The sequence below is a fragment of the Spermophilus citellus genome (assembly GCF_964194105.1).
Source record: "Spermophilus citellus genome assembly, chromosome: 12".
In the NCBI taxonomy this organism is placed as follows: domain Eukaryota; kingdom Metazoa; phylum Chordata; class Mammalia; order Rodentia; family Sciuridae; genus Spermophilus; species Spermophilus citellus.
Window position 1 is genome coordinate 71,384,890 of NC_138198.1, and position 7,198 is coordinate 71,392,087.

Below are 7,198 nucleotides of genomic sequence, written 5' to 3' on the forward strand. Positions count from 1 at the left end.
GGCATTCAGCTTAATTCCTGCTTTTTAGAGACAGCCTCTGCATTATTCTTCAAAGGGAAGGTCTTAAATTGAACTCTGGATATCCAGTTGTTAGGAATCAACAAGGACTTTATGATTGATAGAAGAGGAGGTTCAGATATGGACACTTCCCTTCTACCTGCTTTGAAATAGGCAGCTGGAGAGAACAATTACAACTTGCTCCAACCTTGTCTCATATTTAATCACCTCCCATTTCTCACCTACTCTGACTTCTAGGGGGTGGGGATTACTTGGTACCTCAATAAGCAGGAAAATTATGTAAATATCAGTTCTGTAAGGAACAGCTGTACAATTATCAGAGAATTTCTGTAAAAAAGATGGAAAATACTAATGGAAGAAGATGTAGAATGAACACCTAAAGTCATTAGCTAAGTCACCCATGAGCTATTTAAGTGGTCTTTTAATTTGTATGGATATATGGGGGACTTAGGTTTTTCCTTGGGAATGTCTTTGCTTATAAACTGTGTGACCTAGGGCAAGTTGTTTAACTTCTCTGTGCTTTTGTATAATGAGGGAATGACAACTCTGCACAGAATGGAGTTACTGGGAATATAAATGAACCCAATGCCTCTATTCTAAAGATTTGACCCCCAGAGTGTGGCCCTTTGGGGAGGTGGTTGAACCTTTAGGAGGTGGGATGAAGTGGGAGAAAGTTAGATACCCCAAACCCTTCCCAGCTCTCCTTCTCTTTCTTGTTTCAAGGAGGTGAGCAGGCCTCTTCTCCCCAAATTCCTGCCCTGATATACTTTGCCAACAAAGGCCCATAGCAATAGGGCCAAGTGACCACGGGCTGACACTACTGATACTGTGAGTGACAACACACCTTTCCTCTTTGAACTTGGTTATCTCCAGCATTTTATCACAGGAATGTAAAACTAACACATCAAAGCCCTCTGAGAGCATAGCTGGTTACACTGCTGGAGGAACAGGCCCAGGCCAGGAGATCAAATCAGAATGATGTCACTGAGACCTGGAAAGGCATCAGCTTCAGGTGCAAGAGCAGGAAGCTCTTCAGGAGGAGCCTGCATGAGGGGGTGTCCTCAAAGCTTAAGCCAGAAAGAAAACTAATGGTAGAGGGAACAGCCACTGCAAAAGCCTCACCTGACATCTAACAAACCAAAGACCCAGAAGGTTAGCTCCAGGATGCTTAATAAGACCAAGTATCCTGGTTCTTTACCCCCACAAAGCCACTAAAATTTTACTTTGTCCCCCACCCTATCACTGTTGCTAAAAATCAGCTCTAAGGCCCTATTCCCTACAATTTCTCTATGTATACCCCAATTACTCTACCTGTTCCTAGCTGTACCTTCTGCTACTCAGCACCACAAGTACCAACTGGGACAATTTTTCCATCTGCACCAGACCTGTTTCTGGGCCCTAGAATGTCCTTGAAATGCTTTGGCAGTTTGTCATAGTCTGGGAGCTCACAGCTCCACACTTGCTATCTACTTCTGGGTCTGGCATTTGCTGCCTCCTCTAAGTCTTATTAAGTCAACTTTTATTGGCACCTGATGCTCATTCAGCCTCAAATGTGACAGAAGATTCCAGACTCTACCAGTCATTTCCCTGTATGCATCTCTTGTAATCAGGTGGCTGAGACATTTCAGTTGCAATAGTGAGCTATGGAAGGCTCTGAGTAAGATCAAGTGTGAAGATGTGATATGTACTTAAAGGACACCCACTGGCTAGAGTGCAGTGCTGAGTGTTCCCTTCACTCTTTTATTGGCAGTGTTCTGCCACTTCCAATGGTTGCAACACCCCAGGGGAAATGGAAGAGTTGACCTGAGAGTGACCCTGTGCCCAAGAGACTAGTGATTATCCTGCTTAGGTCCCAAGGTTATCTGGGTGGGAGAGGGCCATTGCTGGAATAGACTCCTGTAAACTTTAACAGGTGCATGAACCAGGGAAGACAACTTTCATAATCTTGTTTGAAGGGGTTCATTTTACTTGCCCATGGAGAAGACCCTCATCAATAGAGATCACCATGAAGCCACTAAAAGTTTTCTTTGTCTCCACCCTATCACTGTTGCTGAAAATTGCCTCTAAGATCCTATTCCCTACAATTTCTCTGTGTATGCTCCACTTACTCTACCTTTTCCTGGCTGTGCCCTGTGAATATTGTGTGCCCTGGGTGGGAGGGTCCTCTGTGTTCAGAAGTTTGAACCCACCTGGTGTGTTTGTGTTCAGCTCAGGCTACAGAGATGTGAAGGAACTCAGCAAGTTTCACATTCAGAGAACCCTACACTTCTGGAAGTACCTTACAACAACTGCAAATCCAGGCTGTAATTCTGCCAAGGTCCTTCAGGACCATAGCCATCTTCCATTATTTTCAGATTCAGGCATGGACTCACTGCCTTCTGAACAACTTACTTTAATTTTTTTAGTATTTTTATAAATTTATTTTTAAAAATAACAATTGAAATGACATCAATGGGGGCTGGGGATGTGGCTCAAGCGGTAGCGCACTCGCCTGGCGTGCGTGCGACCCGGGTTCGATCCTCAGCACCACATACCAACAAAGATGCTGTATCTGCTGAGAACTAAAAAATAAATATTAAAAAAAATTCTCTCTCTTAAAAAAAGAAAAAAAAAGAAATGACATGAATTATCGATCACTTGTACTACCTCTACTGCTGGGGGAAAACCTATATAGTGAGCCTCTAAGGAATATCAAGACATTATTAGGCACCCTGTAGCTAGAAAATGCTGTTGGCCCAATGGCATAGTCACTGACACGTTCAATATACTAGTGCAATTAAAATATATACATTTACAATTATCCTGCAAAAAAAGAAAGAAAGAAAGCTCTCAAGAAGTGACAAAACTATGCATCAAACCAATTATTCATTCATCTGTTCACTCTGCATCATTGAAGTCATCACTGCAGTCACAAGGACAAATGAGTAAAAGAACTAGTAATAAAGGAAAAAAATCCAAAGGTCAACTCCCCTGTTCCCACTTTGTGGGCTATTATGGTGTGCTAAAATAACCATTATAAAAGGATCAAGAGCTATCTGAAATGCAGTGACAAAATGACAACCGATGCATTTCATTTCAAACAAAACAAAAGTCAAACTTGCCCCACACCATGAGAAATACAGTAACAATGAAGTTGGTATTACTATGTACAAATTTATAGACACAAATAAATAGTATTTTAGAACCACCATTGGCTTCAGCACTAGAAATTAGGTCTGAGGAATTTCTCTCTACACTCTCCATCTTAGACTCCTAAACTAACCACAAGATAAATTCCTCATCATCTTTAATGTTATCTGAAAAAAACTGGGGTGGTCTTATTTCTGAAACATAAAAGAGCCAGAAATGTCTAGTGAGCTTACCAAAGAGTCAGCCCTCTGAAACCTGGAAAGCAGGAAAAACTACTAGATTCCCGGATCTAGAAAAATATTTCACTTCCAGGTTCCTTTGCATAGCTCTATTTACTATGGCCTCCCCCTCTGTGATTTTCTCTTCCAAGGGTTTAATTTCTTTTCTGTCCTAATGAATTTAGAGTGGTGTCAAAGATGCAATCTTTACTGTTGGTATTTCAGCCAACCCCAAATGGTCTTCAGAATTATTGGATTTTCCTTCTTTGTTTCCAGAGAAGGCAGCCAACTCTTCTGAAATATCATCTTGGTTCTATCTCCCAGAGTTCAACACCTGGAAAATAGATTTCTGAGTCCAACTCATTCTGGCAACTATGGCCCAGTTCCTGACCCTGTGGGCATCTCCACTTTCTTCCAAACTGTAGTTTATTTCTATAGTATGGGTGCAGTGTGAAAACCTTTCTGCACAAGGCATATGGAGAAAGGGAAAAACAAATGCAAATGGCACCAAAGCTGCCATGGGAAGAATAAGAATGCATGCTCTCTGGGGCCAGCACAAAATGCTGCTACAACGAAGCCAACATCCACATCAAGCTCTAGCAGGTAACCTGGACTATGTCCAGGACAGTGTGCTTGAATAGTGCTTTCCTGGTCCTTTGTCAAGGACTCAATCTCACAATTCTCCCTAGAGGTACTTGTTAAAATGTTTTAGAATAAATGTGAATTAGTCTTTTCATCTTAATGATCCATTCCAAACACTCATCCACTGGAGGAGAATCAAGCTCTATGACAACACCTGATAGGGAGACTACTCTTTCTCTTTCTTCCTAGACTAAAACACTCTTCTATTCTCCAAATGTCATCAAGACTACACTTGAAAATCTCTAGTTTGCCTCTCTGTTTAGGAATTACTACAAATGTTTTCAGTGCATCAGCGCAAAAGTTTTTGAAGTGTTTTGTTTTCTACTTAGGAAAGGCAGTTTCCAGTTCCAGGACTCTCTATATTGTCTGAAAAGTAGCCACAGCAAGACCTGCAGCCCTGATGACCTGTGAACAGAGACAAGCAGATCACAACTTGTCAAAGCTAAAAAGGAGATTTGGCAAAATATATTTTAGGGTCTTCTAAATTTTATCACTTTATCCCTAGAGTCCAAAATATCCTTTTGGACTTTTCTTGGCTGAAGTCCTAAAATATAAACCTAGCATCTGGTCAGACAGAGATTCTGACCACAGATTAGATGGCTCTATCTCAGAGAATTTATTGTTTCCATATCACAGTATGGAACTTTCTTGCTCAGAGGCCATCTGAATGCAAAGTGTCTATTCAGTTTGTCAGTTTGAGATCCCCCACCAGAGGGATGGATGCTATCTAGATTCCATGGGAAAGAATGAGCTCCAGCTTCCCTGATTGCAGTTCAGGTTGAGAAGGATGTTCTTCCCTGCTGAGATGGCTGGCTGGCTTCACCAGTCAACATAATTGCTTGTGCACTGCCGGGCTGGCAAGTGTCTCCTTGTATCATCCTAATCCGTGAAATGTCAAATGTTATCAACAGTGTGAAATAGGTCCTGACTGAAAGGGTGAGACAAAGGCTTGCAACTTCAATTTTCCAGACATTGCTGCAATTGTAATACTGAGCCACTTTTTAAAAACTAAATGGCTTTTGTCCTGTAGAGAAGGGCAGAAATGATCATCAGTGTCCCATTAGAAGAGTAGATCAATTTCCTGGAACAGTGGAAAACACTGGCAAGGAATATGACCTTGATTAGCTCCATCATATGGCTTGGAGTTAGGAGACTCAAATTATCTGCATAATTGCTTCTTCATCAGCTTGGGTTGGATTCTGCATATGGGGACTATCCTTTTCTTTGGGAGAGAAAAATCGTCCACCTTCACCACACTTCCGACCCATGGCATGAGGGTGCCGAGACTCATGCAAGTATTTCCTTTGGAATTTTCCCTTCTGCTTCTAGTTTTTCCCGAGCTTGCCTCCTTTTGAGAATATGGTGGTACTGTTTGGCATTCACATAGAGGGGCTCTTCTTCAAGCATCTCTGCTCCACGTAGGGGGATTCTCTGGAGAGCAGGCACAGAGCCAGCTCCAGGCAGCATCATGACCATTCCTCCTGAATTGACCACATTGCCTACCACTGGTAATGTAACAGTGACAGTCCCTTGTTACTGGTTGTGTTGGTATTGGCTCCTGTCAGAACAATCTGTGCTTCTGCCAAACTGGCTAATAGGATGGTGATCATGCCTTGCTGGAGAATATTACCATCTGCAATAACTGGCTGGTAGACAATGGTTTTCCCTTCAGCAGTCTGTGCCACTTGCTGTCCCTGGACAGTAATTTGTTGCTGAGTCTGAGTCTGGCCAGCAGTGACGGCTGCCTGAGGCTACTGATTGATTATCTGCTGGGTCTGACCCTGCTGCCCCTGGACCTGCACAGCCTGCCCACCCTGGAGTTGGATCTGTCCAGGTGGAACCAGTTGTATCTGTTACAAACTCTGTGTCCCAGATACAGGTACTTGCATGATGGTTTGACCCTGTCCCCCAGGGACAGCCTGGACCATAATAGGTTGGCCAGTTGATGTTATTAATTGGCCTCCACTGACGTGCACCATTTATGGTTGGCCCTGGACCTGCTGCTGAAATTGTCCAGCCTGCACAACAATCTGCTCTGTTGAGCTAATGCTATTTGCCATATATTGTCACATGGCCCCTCCCAGATAGAATCCTGTCCACAGTGACCTTCCCTTTGGAAAGCATAGAAGATTGTGAGGTGGTGCACTCCATGCCTTGCTCCCCCGGTTTGTTGGCCACACTGATTGGCTCCAGTACTGGACCCGGAAACCCAATCAGAGGCTCCAGCCGCCACTGCCGCTGCCATTGCCACGGCCTTGCAAACAACATGCTTTATTCAGCTGATTTACACATTGTCCTCTCTGATAGTGGGGGCACAGCCCATTGTGGCTGCTGGAGTCTTCCTTGCGCTTAACCCATAGAAGATGAGAGAATCAACCCCCCACGGATGGTAGCCATCTATCTACTTTCTGAGCACAGTATTCCTCTCTGGTGGCTCAGCATCAGCTACCCCAGAACTAGGACAGGGCGAGGGATCACAATGGCTCTGGTGGCAGTGAAAGATCCAGGCAAGAGTGGTCCCTGACTATGACAATGGGAAATTGTCTTTCAAACACCCAGCTTGAAGTGCTCCTAGGTGAGATGCCTTTAAGCTGTCAGCTCTACAAGCCACAGCAAAGAGCACTGCATGCCCTCAAGTCTGATCCTGTGACCCCAGATGCTGGCCCACCTCTCTGAGCTCTGGCTCCTATCTCTCCTTCCTAGGATTTGGTGAGTGCTCAATAAAATACTGCACATAAAGTATTAACATAGGCCTTCACTTAACACAGGCTGCACAGGGTAGCTTTTGTCATTGTTATTTTTATTGAGCACAACAAACATCACCAGTACAAGGGTAGAGAGTGGGCAGATCAGGAGCACACCTCCAGTTGTGTTGCTTCCTGAGACAGGTAGGACAAGCCCCAGTAGCCTAGGAGCCCTGCTTTCCTCAAGGTTAGAGTGGGTTTTGGAGGGTAAAACATCAGCACATCTGAGTCTTCCTTCATGGCTCTCTGTCTCATTCCTGCAATAGCTCCATTGGTAGGATGGCCTCCCAAAGCTGGCAGGCCCTGGGGCTGGTGGAGGGTGGCTTTGCTCAAATTTGAGATCTGCCTCCAAGTGCAGAACACTAGAAAGGATGGAACTCAATAGTGCTCATCAGTAGCTCCTAGCCCAAGCAGTAGTACCACGTCATGCTGTCACACCAAGTGGTA

The 7,198-nt window shown here is 44.1% G+C and overlaps 1 pseudogene across 1 annotated transcript; it reads right to left on the bottom strand.

The window, feature by feature from the left end:
- Nucleotides 1-5,161: 5,161 nt before the first annotated feature.
- Nucleotides 5,162-6,149, bottom strand: LOC308631757 (nuclear transcription factor Y subunit alpha-like; annotated as a pseudogene). The gene has a single exon. The product of its transcript is annotated as a nuclear transcription factor Y subunit alpha-like (transcript).
- Nucleotides 6,150-7,198: the final 1,049 nt, after the last annotated feature.